Here is a 25,311-nt window from a genome sequence, read left to right as displayed (position 1 = left end):
CTAACTCTTGAAGCTTTTTCCTCCTTGCCTTTATAGACAATGTATAATTATGGCGAAGGTTTTTAATAATCTCAGTATTTCTAGGTTTACTACCCAGTGTTTGTTTAAGTTGGCTTAAGGCTGGGTACAAGTATGGTCAAACCATCCTCTATTTTGTCTGCTATTTTCCCTGAAGGGTGCAGTCAGTATTCCCTCGATTATCAAATTATTTTTTCCAAAGTTAGCTAACAGCTGGGAGGGATTAACATCCTCACTGAGGCAATAACAAATCTCTGTATCACATTTGGTAACAATTTCCTGTAAGAGTTTTGCAGGTTCCACACCAACCCATTTGATACGTGTCCCCTTGGGCCTAATGGGAGCGATACTCATAATAAGATCTTGATTAGTTACCGTTTTTAGTCCCCAAACTAAAGTTGACATAGAAATACGATTATGGTCACTCGATACCTGCTCAGTGATCCACGGAGTAGAACACAAATGGCTGCTGCTTGCTGAGATAAGCATATGGTCAAAAGTAAAAGCAGCATTTCTGCCAGTAATTGTTGGTAGAAGCCCACCATTGATATTCTGTGCACAATGGAGCAATTCAAGGTCGTATTTATCCATCAATAAATTAAGGGCTCTGCCATAATCATTGCGTGTGAAATGCATACTTTCATCATCCTCACCATATGTGTTCCCACAGACCTTAGTCATCAACAATGGACAGTACAGGATATTAAAATCTCCCACCCAAATTATAACAATATTAGTCTTACTAATACTTAGCAACTTATCAAGCCCAGTGTCCAACTCTAATACCAAGTTATTGCGAGTTGAATCAAACACGTTATTGTAGTAATTGATCATCACCATATCCCTGCTGTCTTTGCAATGTAGCCATAAAATCTGGGAGTGTGTTCCTATAGTAATTGTTCTTTTAACAGTAATAGCAGATAATTTATTTGAAATAAGAGTCAGGAGTCCCCCCTTGGCCCTACCAGCTGGTGAGGGCACAGCCTGGAGCCAATGTGAAGAGAACCCTTCTACATATACCGGATCGATACAATACATCTCTTGTAGGCAAATTATATTGAGATTGCTGGTAATTAAATGCTGCCATTATGATGAATCCTGTTTATCCCTTAGGCCTGCAACATTCCAGGTGGCAATAGTGTAGCCATTCTAAAGTAGTTTCCCTGAGTTGATACGGGTGTACTTGCTATTGCTTCCTTTGACTGAACTTACAGGTGGAGCCTCTTTTGAAACATACTCGAAGTCCATGGTGTCGGTAGGTTTAGTCTGGAGCGGGTCACTTATAGGTAGGCCCCCTGCATCTTTAACTACTACCCTTTCTCCTGTATGATAAGGCTCAAATCTAGAATGGCTAAAATGCTTATGTCAGTCGTTTTCTTGGAGAGTAATCAAGGCCTGAAATCTATTTGGAACTAGTAAATTCTGGTGGGGTTGGATTAACAGAGCTGGATTCATGTTTTTTAAAAAATCTTCTTCCCTGTGTTGCGCAACCCTTAAATGCCTGTAGAAGGAACCAAGGGGCATATTAACAAGCCAGGCGATATAATTATCGCCGCTTTAGCGGCAGAAAACTGCCGCTAAAACGGCGATAATGGGCTTGATAATATGCTCTTTGGAACTCCAATTGAAACCCATGTTAGATGTGAAGGACGTCTACCATGGGCTTCAATTGGAATTCCATAGAGCATATTATCAAGCCCATTATTGCCGTTTTTGCCGCTAAAGCTGCGATAATTATATCGCCTGGCTTGTTAATATGCCCATATGTGGTAACTCTGTCATATTTGGATCAAATTGAGACATTCAGGGGGCTTTAACTAATGTGTTTCTAGCCCAACGTGGGGTTCTTAAACTGATGCTAATGCAGTCTCCTTTGAGACACTTCCGTAAGGGGCCAATCCAAACTACTCTTTGTGTCAGTACAATCTGGTTAGCTCCTGCTACCGGGAAACCAAAGTTCTTGTCAAGCCAGTGTACTACTCTGTTCTTCAGGGTGTCATGACTCTCCGTTTGTCCTGGTTGCAAGGGAGGCACGTTCACCAGAACGGCAACGTGTGGGCAGCTCTCAGGGGGCAAATTAATAGAAATGTCAGCTCTCTTCTCTTGGGTTATTTAGTGACATGACTCAATATGTGTTGTGCTTGGGTGTTCCCCATCCATTCTATCCAACCTAGTCCCTTGAACTGGTCATGGTTTATTAGTTGGACCATGCTGACTTGCACGGATATGGTTTGCTAATACATTGTTACGGCTCGTGTGCACTGAGCTTGCCATGTCATTTCGGCCCCTGGCAGGTTCTCTTCCTGTTCCTTTGTTGATGGCAGTAACAATGGGGGTATTTATCTTGGGCACAGGCTCGTCTTTCCCTCCCCTAATGACATACCTCTTTGCCCCGGCACTAGTGCATGTGTCCCTCAATAGGTCATAGATCTTGGTCACCTCACTGGACAGATTATCAATTTTTGCATAAACTGGCCTAAGCAGCTCCTCGACCTTAGATACCATTGTAGCTATTGTTAGGGCTGTTTGTGGGTTAGCAGTGGTTTCTTGGTTGTCTAGGCTATCATATTTAGGATCTTTAGGGGTCTGTATAGGGCCTTTCTTTCCTTTGGAATTGCCCACCACCGTTTGTCTCTTCTTACACCCTCTCTTCCTCTTCGGAGATGGCGATCTATCAGATATATGTAGAGGGGCGGAATCAGATGGAAGAGGCAAATCGTGTTCAGGATCTGATGCAATAACCGGGGGCCATCGTGCAAGGGCCCAAGGATAGACGGCGTTATGTCCTATCAATTTCATTGGGGATTGCACTAACTGCTCAAACTGAAAATGAATGAATTGGAGTGTGCACGTTATCGATTGCAGCTGTTTGAACTTTATGTTTGACCGTGGTGGCTTCCCAATACCTCAGGCAATATTTAACTACATAATATAAGCTAATATTGATCTATAATACAATACACAATCAAATATCAATATAAAGTGCCAAGTGCAAAAATGCAAGTGCTAGGATCAAAGTGCAAGGTGCTAAGGTGCTAAGGCGTTATACGAAGTGCAGTAACCAAAACAGTGCAAATGAGCAAGGAGCTATGTTCAGTATGTAAAATGCAAGATAATAAGAAGTTATAAGGACACACAAATATTTAAAACACAACCGAGCCCTTTAGAATTGTTCTCTATTATTATTGGTATTCCGTTAAAAGGGGCAGTAAAAGAATAGGTCAGAAAACCAGGACTTATGCAGAGTTGTCTCAAAAACCTCCTTAACACAGAATCCTGGACGGCCAAAGTATGTCGTATATGATATGGGTACTCCTCTCTACTGTCCACTGTTAAAATAAGTTGAGGTATTGTGTTGTATAAGACTAGAGCCACTAGCAGGTTTAAAAGTACCTCCTGGCACTGTGGGTGGTGCTGGAGCTAATGTGAGCGGATGCATGCTGAGCCGCACAGGGACACTGCAAGGGACGCTGGGGGCCGTAGTCTCTGCTCCCAGCTCCCTGATTCCCAGTCCCGGTCTCCCCTCCTTACAGCCCCCAGCAGAGGGCAAACAGCAAAGTTGGTAATACTCATTAGAGAAATAAAAGTACATGTTCCAAACGTGTGATGTCCCTATATCTCTGCCTTTTCCATGGAAGTGTTACACAAATAGGGCCGTCTCAATGTTTTAAATCTTTACTGGTAGTCCAGCAGGAAAATGAAAGAAAGGCTAGACATGGGAGCTATCTTGTTCTTTAATTTCTTTTTTAGGAGATAGAGGCTTTCCATTTCAACAGACTGTCCTCATTTGCTAACTTCAAAGTAAACAGGTAAAGGAAAGGTTCAATCAATCTTTCCCATCTCTCACCGCTCTGCCAGCCCATGACAAATAATTGCTGTGTCCTCCTTGATTGGCTATCTGTTCCATGCACACTGGACCACTCCATTTCAGTTTATTATTCACAATATGCTGTCTGTGTAAGAAAGCCACCCACTATTTATTTATCTATCTATACATTATTTTATCAGTCCTATTCAAATTCTGATGTATTAGTATGGAAAGTAGAGCTCGTCCTCAAACTCAGGGGGTCATCCAGAGGATAATCACTGACCAAAATTCAGATGCCAGACCAACTGCCCTTGACATTCTCCACTGTTTGAGGAGCACTATAATACTTTAGAATGAAGAGTTTGTTCAGTTTAATCATCACCAGTCTCTTCATGTTTTGAGGAAAGAGACTGCTCCGTCTGACTGTGATAACTGTTCCAGCTGCGAGGCACTGGCATGGGGGCCCGCTCCAAGGCTGCCAAACTCATAATCAGGCCCAAGGTCTTGTAAACAAGGACATCCTTTTCAGTAAAAGGAATGAAAGGGGCCCACACTTTTTTGAATTATGGATCTAGTATTGTGGCACAGATAAAGCTTTTGAGATGACAATCTTCCACCTTTGATTGGGGTTCACACGAAAGATTAAGGTATCCACCGAAGAAGCTGCTTCTTCATTGACACTCATGAATGAATGTTCCACCTTTTTCAACTTCTCCTGTAGCAGATGTGGCAATGGAATTGCTTGGTTCATGGTGCTATCTTCTTTGCTGACTTCCTGTGTCATAAACTTGAATGGATGTAGCATTTGTATCAGGTACTGCAGTTGCCCCCATTTGGACACATCCATTTTCATGGCTTTGGCAGTTGCTGCTTCTCTTCTTTGAATTACATAATCATTGATAGATTTGTACTGCTCAAACAGGCATTCAGCATGTAGTAGATTGACTTCCAATGTGTTGGCACCTCCAGTACGAGGGCTTTTACAGGTAGTTAATTAGCACTGTGAAGGATCCCCAACTGCTTTGGCGCTTCAATGAATACCTGAAACGAGTGCATATTCTTCGGCAGGTGACCAGTATGTTGCTGACTATTTCTTCTTTTCTGAGAAAGTCCTGCAGAATTGGATTGGTGTAATTTGCCAAACACAGGACTCTGAAATATCCATCATTAGCCGTGGCTTTAAATATATGACTGCCATTGTCAATGGCAACATATCCAAGCATGAGACCTCTGGGTTTAAGCCATTCATAGACCATGGTATTAAACTCTTCCAAGATGTTGGTAGCTACATGCAAATTCATCATAGTGAGCATCGCAACTGTTGCACGCTGCCGAATGCCCTGTAAGGCATTATCAGCAGCGACAACAGCACCAAGCCTTTAACTAACTCCCTGGAAATCTGTTTCTCGACAACTGGTTCACATGTCTGTTGTGTCCTGGATGGACTGAACAGCTCTCTTCTTCGAAGCGTTGCTAACCAATTGCAAAACATGATGATGCAGCACTGGCACATCTAATAGTTGGGTTGGGTACCTTCCTTTTTTGGCAGAGAGCCTTCACAAAGTCTGGGAAGCCCACTCCTTAAACAAAAGAAAAAGGGAGGAAATCAAGGGTTAACACTCTAGCCAACTTTCAGTTGTAGAATCAGGGTTTTTTCATGATTTCGGTGGTATGGCAACTTCTTGGTAAACATAGCCTTAATGGTCGGTTGTTTTTCTTGTGGTACTACCTTCACACATGAGCTATGGGCACCAACAGCAGATAGGCTACCTGGGTTGCTTAGGGTGGGAGTTGTTGTATCCCACTGTGCTTTGTGCCATGCACAGATTGCTACCGGTGAGGATTGTATACTATGTGGAAACTATGGGGCATATTCTTAAGGATCTATCACCGAGTTATCGGCACTTTAGCACAGCCAAAGTCACAATAAATGTATCGCCCCATTCACAAGCTGGTGCTAACAGCCCTTATCACCAGTTTAACTGCGATAGCAGCCGCAAAAAACATCGCCACATATGACCCCGGCAACTAACGCTAATGAGATGCAGAGTAGGCGTTCCCAAGCAAAAATATGCGGCCCGGAGCCCCAATAGGGCAACAACACCCACCGACACCACCCCCAGGACCTCACCTCCCCCACCGGAGCCCTACCCCAGGCCCCTCCCTTTTGACAAAGATATTGCACATCAACCCCATGAAATCATGAACCACACAATTCGCCTGTAGTCGTACAATCACAACACCTAACATACATGTGTGGTCAGAAAAAGGAGAATCATACATTCATCTTAGAATATCGAAATAATCAGTTTATTATAGAATAAGCCCCGCAAAAAATTCGAAAGAGTCATGGCAGGTATTCTCAGGACATTCTGTAAGTCACAGCCTGCAAGACAAAAACCTAGATAAGAAAGTGTGTCATGCACTCATCAAAGTACAGAGAGAGAGAGAGTGAAAGACAGAGAGAGAGAAAGTGAGGGAGAGAGAGAAGGAGAGGGTGAGGGAGAGAGGGAGAGAGGGAGAGAGAAATAGAGGGAGAGAGAGAGAGGGAGAGAATAAGAGAGGGAGAGAGAGACAAAGAGAGGAAGAGAGAGAGAGGAAGCCCTACCCCAGCCCCCTCCCTTTTGACAAAGATATTGCACATCAACCCCATGAAATCATGAACCACACAATTCGCCTGTAGTCGTACAATCACAACACCTAACATACATGTGTGGTCAGAAAAAGGAGAATCATACATTCATCTTAGAATATCAAAATAATCAGTTTATTATAGAATAAGCCCCGCAAAAAATTCGAAAGAGTCATGGCAGGTATTCTCAGGACATTCTGTAAGTCACAGCCTGCAAGACAAAAACCTAGATAAGAAAGTGTGTCATGCACTCATCAAAGTACAGAGAGAGAGAGAGTGAAAGACAGAGAGAGAGAAAGTGAGGGAGAGAGAAAAGGAGAGGGTGAGGGAGAGAGGGAGAGAGGGAGAGAGAAATAGAGGGAGAGAGAGAGAGGGAGAGAATAAGAGAGGGAGAGAGAGACAAAGAGAGGAAGAGAGAGAGAGGAAGAGAGAAAGAGAGAGAGAGAGGGAGAGAGAGGGATGGAGGGAGAGAGGGAGAGAAAGAGAGGGAGAGAGAGAGAGAGAGAGTGAGAGTGAAAGAGAGGGAGAGACAAAGAGGGGGAGAGAGAGAGGGAGAGAGAAAGAGATAGAGAGACAAAGAGAGAGAGAGGGAGAGAGAGAGAGGGAGATTGAGAGAGAGAGGGAGAGACAAAGAGAGGGAGAGAGAGTGCCGACACTGTGGACCCAGGCCTCACTGCTCCCCTGCTGGCACCGGTGTGTCTCCAACCATGTGCCAGTACACACTGCAGTCCCCCAGGTCCCTCATCTGAAACAGTTTCCAGAGATATGAATGGCAGAGTCCATACAGTAGCACACACCATCATTGTTTCCCTCCCCACCCCTGCGCACACAAGCTGATGCACCCCAGCCCCTCCCTTCTCCCAGCGGTGATTGCCCATCCCTGTGCAACCAGGCCTCACTGCTCACCTTCCGCAGCCGGCGTGTCTCCAAGAGGGCCCACCACATGCCGGTGGGATCTCCAAGCCCGGGGCCTGTGACCATGGCACCCTCCACATCATGCAGCCCCACACCGCAGACCACCAGGTCACACACTTGATTCTGGGTCTTGATTTCACTACGGCAGAGAACATATCAGTGCACACGGCATCATCGCAGGCTGCACACCCGCTCAGCACTAAAGGTGCCCCTACCTCAGTGCAGCGAAAGACACCGTCCTGTGGTGGTGTGCCTGTGCCTGCCGCAATGTATCCGGGGCCACCAAGTCTGTGACCCCTAGCCATGGACCCTTTATAATTGAGTCTCGTGGTGCGGATGCCATCATGTCACCCCCGGCACTGGGCAGTGTGCTGTGGCAGGGCCCCAGGCACTCATGCATAAATTATAACCACACGGACACACACCCAGTTACGGAGTGGAAATGGCATCAAGCACATGTGCCAGGCCCTTTTTATTGGCAGGGTCACATGTCCTGTGATGGCTGTGCTGGATGGGTGTGGTGTGGGTGTAAACCAGCCTTGAGGGAGTGGCTGTGACACGCTGACAACTAGACCTGTGAGCAGCAGATCCCTACAGGGAAGACCTGGGACATGTAGCATTGTCCCCCCCTGTGAGCGGAGTGGGCTGGCCTGGCATATGCCAGTCCAGTGTAAGGGTGTGAACAATGACCCCCGGGTTCTGAGTGTGGTTCCATTCTGGGCTGGACAAGGAAGTAACTAATGCGTGTGTCTCCATTCTAGTGTCTGCGCCACCCGGACCGCAATGGGCAATGTGTCACCCTGTGACCCAAGTCCCACAACATGAGCAACATGGATGTAAGGGGCAATCATTGACCATACATTCATCCATACCTCCACACTTGTAAGATCATAGACATGACAAATTGGTGTGAAAATTAATATTTAATGCACATTCAGTGGAGCGTTGTAGCTGGAGCAGTACCGGGCCATGCAAACCCCACCTTGCATTGTTCGCCCATGGAGGGTCAGCCAGAGTCCTTCAGGGAATGACAAGTACATCAGAAGAGGAGGAGTTCAGTCCTCAGCCTGATAGCTGTGTCATTGGTGACCAAACAGAATATGGCAGTCCATGTCGAGGTCCAAGGTGAGTGTCGCAGAGTTCATCAGGGGACAGTGGAAGGTGATGATGCAGAGGGAAGAACCAAGCAGAAACAGGCCATATGATGGAGATGCATGCCACTGCGTCCTTCTGACCATGGAGGCAGATTCACCTGCATCTTTGTCCTCTGCTGTTGCATGTGCCTCACATGTGGGTGGTGGTGTTCTGTCTCCAGCACTATGCGGCAGTGACAACTCAGCGGCCGGAGGTGGAATGTCCGCGGCACTGTGTGGCACTGACACATCAAAGGGCCGGAGATATGGATGGAGTGGTAGCAGTAGCATGCCTCAGTGCCAGGCCTTGTGTCAGCAATGCCATGAGGATGGTCATTAGGGCATTGAGGGACCCAGCTACCTCTCGCTGGTGTTCAGCCATGGCAGCCGCTCTTTTCGCCCGCGTCCGCTCCATGTTCTCCATTAACCTCCGCATGAGTCCCAACTCCCGGTCGAGCTCACTGGAGCCACTCTGACTAAACAGTCATTCTTGTCTCAGAGTCAGGATTCTGGCAATGTCAGCCATGGTTCATTGGAGAGCATGGAGCGGACTGTGGGTGTCCGTTTGGGACCGTGAGTGGTCCCTGATGGGACTTAGACACCCACGTATGGAGTTTAGTTTGTCTGCCATGTGGTCGAACCCCACCTGCAACTGTTCAGCCAGCTTCTCCTGGCACCCCAACACACAGTATTGGAACGTCATGTGTTCATCGTGGGGGTCCTGGGAGGCAGCCGTGGTGGTGGGTGCTGCATGCTGTGTGTTCTGTGCAGGGGTGGGTTCTGCTCGTAGCAGCTGGGCTACCCTGCTCCTGGAAGTGGGCTGCGGAGGCTCTCCATGAGCTGTTGGAGGGCGTCGGAGTCAAAGGTGTGGTGGTCCTCTCCATCATCGGAGAAGAGAGGTTCGATCTGCTCTGTAGGAGTTGTTGGATTTCCCCCTGCAATGTGAAGGGGAGATGCAGTTTAACATTGTGTTCACATGTGTGTTGATGCGTTGTACATGTTTACACTCAGACTGCATGACAGTGTACATTGTGATGGTTTTGGGGGATCTACCTATTTGATGCGGGACAGTGGACATTTCGACAACATCAAGGATGTGTGTTTGTACTTGTACATCATCAGCTCACATTTCCCTGCTATGCCAAATGTGATTGGCCAGTTTCTGCACACAAGCGGCACTAGTTGTGTTCTTTGTTCTGTTGTGGACGCTTTGCGGTTTGTACCACATTGTTGTCAATGTTGCTGTGTTATGCATGTTATGTGTGTGTGCTGCATTTTGGGAGAGTCGCCCCTGCAGCTCTGATGTGGACGCCCCTTATCCCTTTAATGCAGTTTGCCTTTGACTTCTCTGCTTATACAGTGCTGGGATGTTGCGGTATTGGGTCCATTGGGCTCTTGTTGGGAGTTGGTACTCTGGGGCATGGTTTGTCCGCAGCTGTGCTATGCTTAATTGTGCATGTGTGCCATTGTGGCCATCTCCCCCGTCCTCCCAGTCCCTGGTTGTTAATCACCCTGTTGCTGTTGTGTCCGGTCATGTTGAGCAGTGTCCGGGCCCCCAACTCCTGGCACTGTCTACCCACTGATGACTGTGGACACCATTTCCTCCATCTCGTCCAGCTCCTCCTATGGCACTGGACTCCCACCTCCAGTCGACATTGATGCCTTCTGGTTGTTTGCGAGTTTCTGCTTGGTTTTGCGCTTGACATCATTCCAGCGCCTCTTGCTCTCTTCCATTGTCCTCTTCAGCACCCCGACTGCATTCACCTTGTCCACGATGGTCTGCCATATTCCATTTTTAGTTGCCAGTGACACAGTGGAGGTGACGAACAGTAGTTGATGGTGTTATACCACCTTCGTTATCAGTATCTTGTTTTCCTGTGAATTGAACCTTTTCTTCCTACTCTTCTTGTCCTTGCCCTTCCCTGACCCCGAGGTCCTCAGGCTAGTCCTCCGGGGGGCTTGTGGGGTCCTGGTTGTCCTCTGCACTTGCTCTGGCTACCTCCATTGTGCTTCGCTGTTGTTTGGTTTTTGTGTTTTTTTTCAATTTATAGTGCATTTTCCCACATGACGCTTGGGGATTGCAGGCCTGTTGCTGGTTTTCGCAGATTTTTGTATCGCTACTATTTTCGCGTTTCTGTTTTACATTTTTGCGGCATTGCTTTGATTTTAACACGTTAATTTAACACGTTATCGTAGGTCTATCGCATGGTGCCGCCGTGTTGAGAATACCACGTTAACACTGAGTTATTTTCCCGTGATAGACTGCGATGTGGAGAGTTGCGTTAAGCTACTTTTGTGGTAGTTATCACATGTTCTTGAGAATATCCCTCTTAGAGGGCTGATATTTGTGATGCTGCTGCTGTCACTCTCTTCTTCCTCGTCCTCCTGAATGCCTTCTTCCATCACTTCAGATGCGTGTACCCACTCATCACCACCAGCTTTTAAGGTGCGCTTCCCAAATATTTGTAAAAAAAAAGTCGAAGATATTCAGGCGGCTTTCCCTACTGCAGGAGAAGCTTATAGTCAAACAGTCCCCTCTAAACAAGAAAACATGCTGTATAGATTTCAGATTTTAGATGTGCCTGATTTTAAGTCCATTCTTGCATTCATTAAATCAGGATCCCCACTGAACCCTTGCCCCGAGCAATTCTTAATAATCTCTCGTGTTCTGTTTAGAGCAGCTTATCCATTTACTGTACCTGTTTGTGTTTGAGGGCATTGTTCCTAAACCTGAAAGACAGCTTTGGTCACCACCATACTGAAAACAAACCCAATTTAGTTCCTCCTATTTGGTTACCCATCTTTGCTAAGGTGTTTGAAAAACATGTGAACCAACAACTCACAGTGTACACGGAACTTAATGGTTTATTCCACCCTTTGCACTCAGGGTTTCGTGCATGCCATAGCACCGAATCAGCTCTTGTCGGTGTCACTGACCTCCTGAGACACCAACTGGATAACGGTGGAGCTGTTGCACTGATTCTATTAGATCTCAGTGCAGCATTTGACACAGTAAATTAAAGTACGCTTCTACAAAGAATAGAGGGGATGGGAATACATTGAATAGTCCTAGCTTGGCTGAGAACTTTCTAGCATGACCATACGTTCCAGGTCCACACTAATCAACACAGGTCAAAATCTTACCCGCTAGACTCAGGCATGCCCCAGGCATCCACGTTGAACCATTGCTCTTTAATCTATGTGTCAGATATGCAGATGATGCAGAAATTGTATGTCTGTCAGCTGAAGACAATCACAATGTGAAGGCCCTTAATTCTTGTCTTACCCAAGTTTCATCATGGATGTGTACCAACTCCCTGAAATTTACCAGTGATAAGACTGAGGTTCTGCTGGTGGGCAATCCCCTTAACCCTTGGGATTACCACCTGTGGCCATCGACCATGTGTGGTCCCCCCAGCCCAGTAACGGTTGTGAAGAACCTGGGAGTGTGGCTTAATGACAAACTTACAATGAGTCATCGGATCAACATGGTGGCTGCTACTTGTTTTGACATCTTGAAATGGCTCTGAAAGATTCTATTCTATCTCCCTACCTCTGCCCAGTGAACCATAGTCCAGGCCTTGGTCATTTGCCAGACTGGACTATGCAAATGTGTTATGTCTGAGGTCGGCAAAAACATTACTCAAACACCTCCAGATTGTTAAAAATGCTTCTGCACGGCTTTTTCTCCTCTCTCCTGAAATCACCTCCACAGCCAGTATGTTGTGGTTCTTACATTGGCTACCTATTGAGTCCCTTATACATATTAAGTAAAAAGAAAGGGTGAACCCAATACACCCTTGGAGACTTGGGCAAAACAAATAGTAACAGGCAAAGAATGCCCACAAGGGATTTTAGAGAATAATGATTATTTGTTTTTTTTAAATTCCTTTACGAGTGAGTCTGATAAGAACATATACCCAATTTGTCATCCTACAACATCAATAAATGAGCATGAAGATCACAAAGAAAAATAGAACAAACGGGAATCTCTTTTTGTAGAAAATACAAGATTATTTATATAAATAAATCAAGTTAAAAGGAGTGCAAATAAACAATCAATTCAGCAATAGATCATGAAAAAGGTACAAACAAAATAATCCTATAATTCATGAACAAAACATCTGTTCCAATGAAATCAATAATGACATATCTCTTAATGAGAATAATGATCACTTGAATACACTAGATATTTCGGAAATAGCTGGAAAAGTCGACGTTTCGGTCTTTACAGGCATCAGTCCATCAGACCATCTTCAGGACAATGGATATTGCAAATGCCGAAAAACCTCTACACAAATGTAATACAATAAGTCACAAAAATGTAGACATCATTGCAATAGAAACTTATGCTGTAGAAACATAACAAGATACCTGTGTGAGAAGAATAGATTAATATGGTGACAACCCAATTGTCCCAACTTTTAATACAATGTTATAGTTTGTACACTTTCCAGGTGAAAACAGCATGCTTCAAACCTGTCACCACCTTAAGTTACAAAAATTACTTTATAAAGTAGCTATGCTTAATTTTGTAATCAAGTTCGCCACGATTGGTTGTGCTCGTGGGGATATACTTTGCGCCGTTTATGTAAATTGCGGGGCTATCGCTATAAAGTCAAAACATGTATAAAACAATGATTTGACTAAAGACATATTAACTTCATATGAAAATGGTCTTATAGCAAGGAGTCATAACATGACATACCTGATCAATGGATCAAGGTCAAGTCAAATAGATGGCACTAATTTGAAAGTCGGTCCAAATCATTCACAACAATTTTGGAGCAGGAAGAACACTCATCCAATAGCAAATTCTCAATAGTATCTACAGAGTATAAAACGACATCTTATGTAAATCATATTAATGTTATTGTGTATACCAACTCAAATGAATAGCACAAATCTCACGTGTTGTAATTTATAGAGTTCTGGCATATCAGGGCATACAAAGTATGCCCTTGTTAGGTCACATTTTTCTCACTGATATTATTTAAATATCTTACAGGTAAACTACCAAAATGGTAGTAATTACTCACAACAGATCAGACCCATAAGTCAAAAAATGTACATCAATATCAGCCTCTAGAGGTAAACTGCATATGAACTTCCAAAATACTCAGGACATCTAACTACTGCAATTAACTCAGCAGTGTAACTGGGTGTGTCTAGCGACTTATAGTTAATAGACGATGCATAATAATCATGAGTTAACTATTCAGAGATTTTTTAGTGCAATCGAATAATAAGCTCACAAAGATAACCAGCGTTCTATCAAGATTTCTTGCTTCGTACCAATGTAATCACACAGAAGAAACTCGCGTATGATTACAATAAAATGAAAAAGAAGATTTAAATAAATTTGATGATGTTTAACCAAGGTAACATTGTACCACAATATTTGAATCAGATGGACTTATCTATGTTAAAGTTGGAGCCTCCGTATATTGTGAAGTTGGAGGCACGCAATAAAAGTTAACATAAACATTGAGCAGCAAACATATGTAGTGAACATATGCAGCAAGCCTGTCTAATTACTTCGAAAGCAACGTTGTAAGAAAAGCTAGCATCAGTCCTTGAAACGGCGAAACAAACCTGTGCTTGTTACGCGGACGTCTTTTAACGCTACAAGTACCGGAAGTGAACGCATTTGTGCCCCAGAATTACATATTAAGGCATTGTGCTACAAGCAAAAATACATTTCAAACACCAGACCTCTTTATTTTAGAGACTTGTGACCTGATTACAATGTCGGTCTGAGGCACCAAAAGGATTTTCATATGGCTGGAACTGAACTGGGAGGACAAAGTGAGCTAAAGAACGATGATGGATTCAACCCAGACCTGCGACTGGGGGTGAGTGTCTGAAAAATTTCAGCTCTCCATCCATCATCTCCTTGTGTTTGCTTTGTTCGCCCTAAGTTAGCACGGAATGCCCTGACGTGGGTCTGTTGCTCACTTTGCCACTGGATTCAAGCTAGCCTGGCTGATGAGGGGTGTTATCCCAAAACCGTTCCCAGGATGCTTGTTTCTGGTACAGGGAACACCTGGCTTGACAGTACAGGCTGGACTGTTCCCATGAGGGACAGGATCAAGACTGGTTTGCATATGGCTGGGACCGGACTGGGGTGGCGAAGTGAGCTAAAGAACGATGATAGATTCAACCCTGATCTGTGACTGGGGGTGTGTCTGAAAAGTTTCAATGCCCCGTCCATCATCATCAGTGTTTGCTTTGTTCACCTTAAATTGGCAGGGTATGCTCAAACATGGATCCCTTGCTCACTTAGATGCTGGATTCAAGCTGGCTGATTTGATTTGATTTGATTTGATTTGATTTTGAATTTATAAAGCGCGCGATTGCCCATGGGCGTCTTGGCGCTGGGTAGATGCAGAGAGACCAGGGAACTGCCAGGACTAGGATCTAACCAGCGGTAAACAGCCAGGTTTTTACCTCTTTCCTAAACGAAAGTAGAGATGGGCTATCTTTGATTGCAATTGGGAGGAGATTCCAAGCCTTGGCTGCATGCATCAGAAAGCTTGCTTGGCTAGATCGTAGACTCCTGGATGGCTCATAAAATTTCAAATGAGTTTTTAGAAACGGAGAACCCATCTCATGAAGGGCTTTATAGGCCAGACACACAGACTTAAATTTTATTCTTTTTTCCATTGGAAGCCAATGGAGGGATCTTAATCTGTGTGCGATCGGCTCAGACCTGGGAATGTCCAGCACCAACCTAGCTGTTGCGTTTTGCAAGTGCTGCAATTTTGCTAGGTGCTGGACCTGTATCCCAGCATAAAGAGCGTTCCCATAATCTAGCCTCGATAAGGCCAGAGCTGTTACCACCGTTTTACGGGAATCAAGGGGGATAAACGGCAGGAGCTTACTTATCATTTTCAGGATGCACCAAATAGTGGATGCCAATTTCCTTGACTGGGCATCAAATGACAATTTGCTGTCCAGTATCATTCCCAGATTTTTCACTTTGTTAGCTAGGGATGGGCAGTCACCTAGGGGCATATGTATCAAACCCTTTTCCCGATCGCAAACGGGCCGATTCTCAGAATCAGCCCGTTAGCGAACGGGAAAAGGCCTTTTGGGATGTATCATCCCAAAAGGGCATTGCAACTTAGAGAATCGCAAAATTTACGATTCTCTATTTTGAGATTGCATTTTTTAAGGAATCGCAAATTGCGATTCCTTAAATGCAATGTATGTAGCCTAGAAAAATTGCAATTTGGCCGTAAGAAATCGCAAATTACCACCAACTTCAAGTTGGTGTTAATTTGCGATTTCATTGAAAAATGCACTTTTTGGCATTTTTCAAAGTGCCATGTGACGCACAGACATGCCCTTAGGGCATGTATGTGTGCCACATGTGCATAAATACATATTTCAGGGGTGCAACAGGGTGTCCTTTTGACACCCTAGCACCCTTGGAATTGCATTCTCATTTAGCGATTCTCAAATTGCGAATCGCAAAATGAGAATGTCTTCCCATTCATTCCTTTGGGCCTCCTAGCCCTTAGGAATGAAAGGGAAGGTTTTCCTTAATTGCAAATAGCAATTTGCTAATCGCAATTAAGGAATGCCATGGAATCGCAAAACATTTGCGTATTTTTTATTACATCCTGTTTTGCAATTCTCAAATAGCGATTCCCTAAAAATCGCTATTTGAGAATTGCAAAAACGGAACTTGATACATATGCCCCACAAAGTCTTTGGCCACCACTCCGTTTAACTTTAGGAAATTACCCTGCATCCATTGATTGACTTGCCACATTCAGTTTTTTAAATTATCTGCCATCTCCTTGGCATTATTTGCGATAGATACCACTATTTGGGTGTCATCAGCATAGGAGACTGGTAAGAAGCCATAATTCTTTATAATTGCTGCTAATGGTGCCACATACAAGTTAAAGAGAGTGGGACTTAAAGAAGACCCCTGGGGTATCCCACACGGAGAGTTGAATGGTATTGATTTTGCCTCTCCCAGCTCCACTGTGAATGATCTGTTAGACAAATATGATGCTAACAGTGTTCGTGCCGTTGTGTGAACTCCTGCTTCGGCTAGTCAGATCAGGAGTGTATCATGGTTTTTCGTGTCGAAGGCCGCCGAGAGATCCGAAAGGATCAAGGCGGCCTTTCCTCCGGCATCCAGTACACTCCTGAGTTCCTCTACCGCCATGAGCAGGGCTGTTTCCGTTCCATGTCCCACTCGGAACCTAAATTGCTAGTGGTCTAAGGCATTTGCCTCCGAGAGGAACTGGGCCAGCTGTTTATTCAATAGATTCTCCAGAACTTTTGAGGCGAACGGGATACTGGCGATAGGTCTGATGAGGGATGTTACACAGAAAGCAATCCCCGGATGCTTGTTTCCACCCCAGGGAAGACCTGGCTTGGCAGTTTGACCTGGACTGTACCCATGAGGAACAGGGTCATGACTGATTTGCATTTGACTGAATCTGAATTGGGCTGGCGAAGTGAAATAAAGAATGATGATGGATTAAACCCAAATCTGTGACTGGGGTGAGTGTTTGAAAAGTTTCAGCACTCTGTACATCATCTCCTTGTGTTTGCCTCGGCGGTTCCACACACCTGATTACAATACGAGCCCACATGGTGCAGTCACAAATCCCATTTCTCTATGGGAGCTTGTGCAGTGGGCGGAAACTACCTGCAAAACAAGCTTCTATTGAGAAATGGAAGTTTGTGAAAATCCCTGCAGCATGTGGCAGGATTTTTAGAGGGCAGCATAGGTGCCATTGGGCCCCTAAGTGGAGGGCCGGGGGGAAGACAGCCCTGCAAGCCCTCAAAGTTACTTTCCGACAGCGTTTCAATGTCAGAAAGGCCGATATGGAAAGGCTGTTGGAAACCGACATCACAATCCCAACAGCAAAAATGCCATCTGTTTTTTTCCTGCAAATGGTATCAAAAAAGGGGTTGTGGTCCTGGATCACCATTTGCCCAGCTTTGAGGGACAAGCAAACTGTTTTATACAGTTTTGGCATTTTTCTGGGACAAAGCCCATTTTTGCTATTTTTTGTGCTTTCAAACTCTTTCCAGTTAATGGTAGAAATGGGTGTGAAAGCAATAATGGATCCTGGAAAGCTATACATTATAGAAAAGTAGACAAAATTCTGAATTCATCAAGGGGTCATTTAGGCAGATCCTTCAAGGTTTCTTTATAGAAACTAACCATTGAATATAGGAAAATGACAGCTGTTTGAAAGCAGTATACCGTTACATCTGCTGGACCTTTCTGGTTGTGGGGATATATAGGACTTGTAGGCTCACCAAGAACCCGACAAACCCAGAGCCAACAACTGAGAAGCGGCTTGCAATGGTTTTTAATTAAGTACCGGGTATATAGCAATTAATTTGGGTAAATATATACATGGAATAATCTGTATGAAAAACACCTATGTATTTATGAAATTGGAACAAAATATAGAGTTTAGAAACAGTAGATATTTGCAAATTTTCTAAATTGTGAGTGCCCATACTAGCATGATATTATAGGTCATTTTTCAAAATGACTTAATTTTCATACAGTGTCTTTCATTCTGAAGGCAGAAATGCATTGAAATTCAAAAGGTAATAACAGTTGCTCTACAATTCTGTGTTACCCTAAGTCTCCCAATAAAAATGGTACCTCACTTGTGTGGGTAGGCCTAGTGCCCGCGACAGGAAATGGCTCAAAACCCAACGTGTTACCCACAATCCCCTGCAAACCTAAAAAACTGTCAAAAAAACCTAATTTTCCTCACATTTCTGTGGTGGAAAATGGTGGAAAGTTCTGGAATCTGCGTGGATCCACAAAATTCCACCCACCCCACATTCCCCAAAATCGTCCGAGAAAAATGGAATCTCACTTGTGTGGGAGGCCCAAGTACCCGCAACAGGAAATTGCACAAAACGCAACATGCACACACCACATTTTCGCAGTGAAAATGGACCCTTTTTTTTACAAAGTGCCTAGCTGTAGATTTTGAACCTTAGCTCTGCCGGCACCTAGGAAAACCTAGCAAACCTATAAATGTTTGAAAATCCAGGATGGGGTGACTTGGCTGGCTTTCACCAGGTTCTGTTACCCAGAATCCCTTGCAAACCTAAAGACTTGTTAAAAAAAACACATTTTCCTCACATATCTGTGGTGGAAAGTTCTAGAATCTGCGTTGATCCACAAAATTCCACACACCCCGAGTTCCCCAAAGTCTTCTGAGAAAAATGGTACCTCACTTGTGTGGGAGGCCCAAGTACCCACGACAGGAAACGGCCCAAAACAAATTGAGGGTACATCAAAATTGCCTATCACAAAACAACCTGGTTTTGCAAGGGGGTCACCTGGGTTTTTGGCCCTGTGATTGGTGGCCAACTCGGGAAACCTATCAAACTCACACATTTATGAAAACTAGACACCCAGGGGGTTCCAGGGAGGTATGGCTTGCTTGCATCCCCCAACATTTTCTTACCCAGAATCCTCTGCAAACCTTAAATTTAGCTGAAAAAATCACTTTTTACACAAATTTTTGTGTGGGAAAGTTGTGGCATCAACGGGCAGACACAAATTTCCTACCACCCAGCGTTCCCCAAGGTCTCCCAATAAAAATGGTGCCTCACTCGTATGGGATGCCCAAGTTCCAGCGAAAGGCTAGGGCCCAAAACGTGTTGAGGGAACATCAAAATTGCCTATCGCAAAACAACCTGGTTTTGCAAAGGGGGTCACCTAGGTTTTTGGCCCTGTGCTTGGTGTCCAGCTAGGGAATCCTATCAAACCCACGCATTTCTGAAAACTAGACTCCCAGGGGGTTCCAGGGAGGTATGGCTTGCGTGGATCCCCCAACGTTTTCTTACCCAGAATCCCCTGCAAACCTCAATTTTAGGTGAAAAAATCACTGTTTCCACACATTTTTGTGTGGGAAAGTTGTGGCATCACTGAGCAGACTCGAATTTCCTACCACCCAGCAATCCCCAAGGTCTCCTGATAAAAATGGTGCGTTACTCGTGTTGGAGGCCGGAATACCCACAACAGGCTTGGTCCCAAAACGTATTGAGGGGACATCAAAATTGCCTATCACAAAACAACCTGGTTTTGCAAGGGGGGTCACCTTGGTTTTTGACCCCGTGCTCGGCAGCCAGCTAGCGACACCTATCAAACCCACACATTTCTGAAAACTAGACACCCTGGGGTTCCAGGGAGGTATGGCTTGCATGGATCCCCCAACGTTTTCTTGCCCAGAATCCCCTGCAAACCTCAAATTTAGCTGAAAAAATAACTTTTTCCACACATTTTTGTGTGGGAAAGTTGTGGCATCACCGGGCAGACACAAATTTCCTACCACCCAGCGTTCCCCAAGGTCTCCTGATAAAAATGGTGCCTCACTCGTGTGGTAGGCCCAAGTACCCGCGACAAGCTAGGGCCCAGAACTTTTTGAGGGGACATCAACCTTCCCTATCACAAAACAACTTGGTTTTGCAAGGGGGTCACCTGGGTTTTTGGCCCCGTGCTCCGTGGCCAGCTAGGTAAACCTATCAAACCCTCACATTTCTGAAAAGTAGACACCCGGGGTGGTTCAAGGGAGGTATGGCATGCGTGGATCCCCCAATGTTTTCATACCCAGAATCCCATGCAAACCTCAAATTTAGGTGAAAAAATCATTTTTTTCCACACACTTTTGTGTGGAAAGTTGTGGCATCACTTGGCAGACCCAAATTTCCTACCACCCAGCGTTCCCCAAGGTCTCCCGATAAAAATGGTGCCTCACTCGTGTAGGAGGCCCAAGTACCCGCAACAGAGGTAACATCAAAATTGCCTATCACAAAATGTTTTGGGCCATTTCCTGTCGTGGGTACAACTCATAAAAACTGGCTGGTGCTAATGTTAAACCAGTTGGAGTGAAAAAAGTACAACTTTTTCTGTTATACTATCTACATTCCATGTTTAAGACAAGCAGTAGTTAATTAGTCCATGAGCAGCACGGACTACCACTCGAAACTATCGTTTTCCCCAACCAGGATTTGATACGCATGCCCTGAAGAAGGTCATTCTCATGAACGAAACGCGTTGGCTGACATTTTTGAAAAATAAAGAATTATTCCAGTCTTTTAAATCCCAAGACTCATGGACTAATTAACTACCGCTTGTCTTAAACATCGAGTGGTGCACCACTCCATATCTCAGACTTTCTCATTTATCTGTATAGCAGTTGGCACTCAACAACGGCGAGTGCTGGAGTGGTTTTTGTGCACACTCAACCAGATTGACTACTTTTTCTAAAAACAACAAGGGAACTTCACAGGGTAATGTGGTCACTGTGTCCGCCGTTGTGTGGAACTATTCTTTGCACTATCTATATTCCATGTCTTTTCCTTCACATGAGCACTATTTCTTCATTTTTTCTTTCCCCTTTTGAGCAACCTCTCGATGATTTGATTATGGGTAAATGTTTTTTACCTTTGGCATTGGTTCTAAAATAAAATAGACCAGCTTGATAAATATACAGTGGTTTACCGTACTAATTTTCTTAAGGTGCATAACTCTACTGTTTTTCATTGATTGAAATATAACTATATATTGTACTAATCTTTTGCTTTAATTGCATTCGAATAGTCCTAGGAGCAATTTATTTTCTATACCATATGATACCCAGGTCCACGGACAGTGAATGGGTCACCCCATTAATCTATAATGGCCTACAGTCAATACTAGGCCTTCATATATGCCAAAAAACTCAGCCACACCACGCGGAGTTCTGCAAGGGGCGGAGTGCATTCGGTCGCGCCGTCCACACAGATTTATAGCGCCAGGTGTTTGTCCTGCACTGGAAAATCACCATGTACTGCACCATGCACAGCGCAAGAGGGTGCTGATTCTTTCTGCCACTCGGCTAGATTTTCTACTCAAGTGGCAGCTTCCTCAATGTGAAAACAAAGCCCATCCATGACTGGTTGCATCTAGAAATCTCACTGGGAGGTGGTCTATCATTGGATTTTACTCGCTTGTGCTCGCCAACTTAACTTTGAAGAGCGCGATCGGGGCAAAAACCCAGCTCGGCGAATCGGAACCCCATGTGTGCAGCATAGTGCAGACAACTCAAAAACTCAGCAAATGGACCGGAGTTCACCAGCCAGGCTTAGTCAATAATACAAAATCCTATATTTTGACTTACAGCCCAAGAATACCTTGTCCCCAAAAAGCTTTATTTGAGGTATTCCAATTATGAAAGTGGTATTTAACTCAATGCAAATATGAGGTGGGAGCGCTTAATAAGCCAGAGGTCACAATCAACGGAGGCAGCATGTGAAACGGTTTTCAGGTTTGCTGACATAATTAGGACATAAGCCCCCTAAGGAAATGGTTTTCTGTTTATTAACAGATACATGTCAGTGGCCACATATGGAGCAGGAGTGTGGGGGCATTCCCACCAGTCTGTAGAGAATAGGTAGATTTTGAATAGGGTCTTAGGTTTATCCGGAATTGCTACAAGCCATATCCCCACAACAATTTTTTTTTTAGAAGATCTGGTAGGAATGGCTCAGTTTAGTTATAGGGCAAAATCTAGGCAACCCCTATATTGAACTTCATATGCAGCGTAGTGGAAGATTGCTTTAATCTAAGTAATGTGAAAGACATTCCCTGGATTAGTTATGTAAAAAACACTCTACAAAACATAGGATTGAGTAATCTTTGGGAAACACAAAAAATATTGGATCCCACTCAAAGGTGCAGGTCAAGAAAAAATACCTAGAACATTAAGAAAATCTGAGACTCAGGAAAACACTTGACAATGTATCAGTCCAATCTTACATTCCACTTTCATCTAGCAATGACATGGAGCCCTACTTAAATGGACTAAGAAAGAGGAGGTTTTACCCATCCCGGTTTAGAGTCAATATGATACATTTTCTAGGGGCCTTTTCCATCACAGGATCCTGGTTTGTTTCTTTACCAAGGTATCCATGTGAAGGACTCTTCTGCCAATCAACTAAGTACTTTGTGTTGTTTGGCACACTATAGTTGTTTCCTAGGCTGCAGTTCCTTTGTCCTCTCCTTAGTGGAAGATCTTTTAAAACACACCAAGAGGGTCTGACTTTCTTACGCCTCGAGTCCCCAGTGATCTGTTTTGAAGTGTTTAACTTTATAACCTAGGTGTTGACTTTAAGTAAAAAGATGCATCATGAAGTTAAATGTTTGTTGCTGGGCGATAGATATGTAAATTAATATCTGTCTTTTAAATTGTTTTAAAATGGTGTGATTTTGTGATGTGTTTTTATGGTCTTATATTGAACCAAATAAAGATATTTATTAATTGGTTGATTGATATATATATATTTTTTAAATGCTTTGATGAATCAGTGGATCTACGCTGATTTAGTCACAAGAACTAACAACCATAGAGTAGTCGCACGGGCTCTCCTTTTGAATTTGCAATTAATTCACTGATCCATAAAAGGATTTAAAAAAAGAGAAACACTTGTTGTGTTGTATTTACAGAAAAAAAAATAGGTTACCTTACCTTGATTTGTTAATTGTTACTTTTAAAATATATAATATGAATAAATGACTGAATAAAAAGTATTTATAATCTTATAAATATGTATATTGCTAAATTGAATATACGAGTTAAGTCGTAGTATGATTTATATATTTTTTTAATGGTGAAATTCACTAGAAAATCAAAGGTTACAATGTTGGTATAGTTAGGAGAGACCATTAAAAAAGCCTAGAAATTTACTGAAAATAGCAAAGGTTACAGGGAGATTATAGTTAAAAAATATAATAAAAAAGTAAAAATTCAATGAAAAAATCTTCAGATGATGTATGTTAGAATTACTAAAACTCATTTGTACTAAAGAAAGTATAGTAATTTATCTGCAGTAGCTCAGTATAACATTTTCAGTATCAGAATATTTTCTGAAACCCTCACTGGATGATGACATTCACAATGTCATCAATGATGTCATCAGTGATGTAATCAGTGATGTTACTGACCATGTTATGAGTGATGGTATACGTGACGTCATACGCAGTGCATTGCTGGGGGCCATAAGTTATAGTTAGCTCAGGTTACTATAACTGCTGAATTTCTATGATTTTGTGTGCATAAAATATCAGCCTCTCTATAACATCCCTGTAACCTCTGTTTTTTTCAGTGAACCCATACTCTCGCCCATAACGCCGCTCGCTTGTAGACGGATGCTGCAACCTCACGGAGGCAAAGCCGCATCCAAATTCACAAAGCAAAACATTGCAGTCGCAAAGTAAGTAGCGCACTCAGGAGTCCATGTAAAATGTTTCACCTTTGCTGACACACGCGTTTCAGCCTTGACAGTTTTGTCAATGTCCAAACTATAACGTCCCTGAAATCTCTCGTTTTTTTCAGTGAATTTCTAAGGTTTTTAAATACTAATTCCAACTATAACGTCCGTGAAACCTATGTTTTTTTTATGAATTTCCAAGGTTGTGTAGATCATTTTATTTATGAAAAGATGTTTATAACATTTTTTTATTTTTTGTCTATGTTTTTTTAAGTATTTGTATTATGTTTTGAAATATCTATAATCTGTTTTTAAAAATATATGTAATTGATGAAAGATATATAGTGTTATTTATTTGAATTAACATTGTTTTCTTGTTTTTAATTTTGTACAGTGTGATATTATATATTAGAATTTTCAATTCAAAAAGATTTTTTATTTTTTATTTTTTAGCATAGTTTTAAAGTATTTATTGCTAAATTATATTTGTATGATTGCTTGTAATAGTATGAAAGTTGTTTTGTTGTTTTCTTCTGATTTCTAACTTTTTGAAATATTATAATTTCTTTAATTAAAAAAAGGGTCGCGTACGGTACACGACGCTACGCGATGGATGCGACAATCCGTTATATGAATATAGTGCCTGAGTGGTTGGCAGTGGTACTGCCTGGGTGACTGGATGAGTGCATGGGTAGTGAATGTGTGAAAGAAAGAATTCAAGGGTAATGACTGTGTCTTCCTATTAGTGCAATACTTGTGCTTCAGAGAATGGATAAGTGCATGGGTAGTGCCTGGGTGATTGTATAACTGGAGAAGGTGTGCCTGGGTGATTCTATGAGTGTATGAGTAGTGCCTGAGTGAATGGATGAGTGCATGGACACTTCCTGAGTGAATGGTTGAGTGGTGCAAGAGTAGTGCCTGAGTGATTACATGAGTTCATGGGCAGTGCCTGATTGATTACATAAGTGTAGGGTTACTGCCTGTGTTATTGGAATAGTGTATAGGTAGTGTGTGAGTGCAAAGGTAATAACTGGGTACTTAGATCAATGTGTGGGTAGTGCCTCAGTAAAAGAATGACTACAAGAATAATCCCTGGGTCTTTGGATGACTGCATGGTTAGTGCCTGTGTGCATAGATGAGTGAATTGATGAGTGCATAGGTGGTGTTTGAGGGAACAGATGAGTGCCACAGTAATACCTGAGTGTTTGCATGCGTGCATGGGTAGTGCCTGGGTGATTGCATGAGTGCAGGGGAAGTATCTGGGTGATTTGATTAGTGTATGAAAAGAACCTGAGTGAATGTATGAGTGCAAGGGTAATGCCTGGGTCATTGGATGAGTGCATGGGTTTTGCCTAGAAGAATGGATGAGTGCATGGGTGATTCTTCAGAGGATGGTTGAATGCAAGAGTAGTGCCTTTCCATAAGTGTATGGGTAGTGTTTGCGTGAATGGATGAGCCCATAGGTAGTGTCTGAGTGAATGGATTAGTCCAACTTTAGTGCCTGTGTCATTTTATGAGTGCATGGGTAGTGCCTGAGTGAATGGTTG

Source organism: Triturus cristatus, chromosome 3_1, assembly GCF_964204655.1.
Source record: "Triturus cristatus chromosome 3_1, aTriCri1.1, whole genome shotgun sequence".
In the NCBI taxonomy this organism is placed as follows: domain Eukaryota; kingdom Metazoa; phylum Chordata; class Amphibia; order Caudata; family Salamandridae; genus Triturus; species Triturus cristatus.
Note: the sequence above shows the minus strand (reverse complement) of the source record.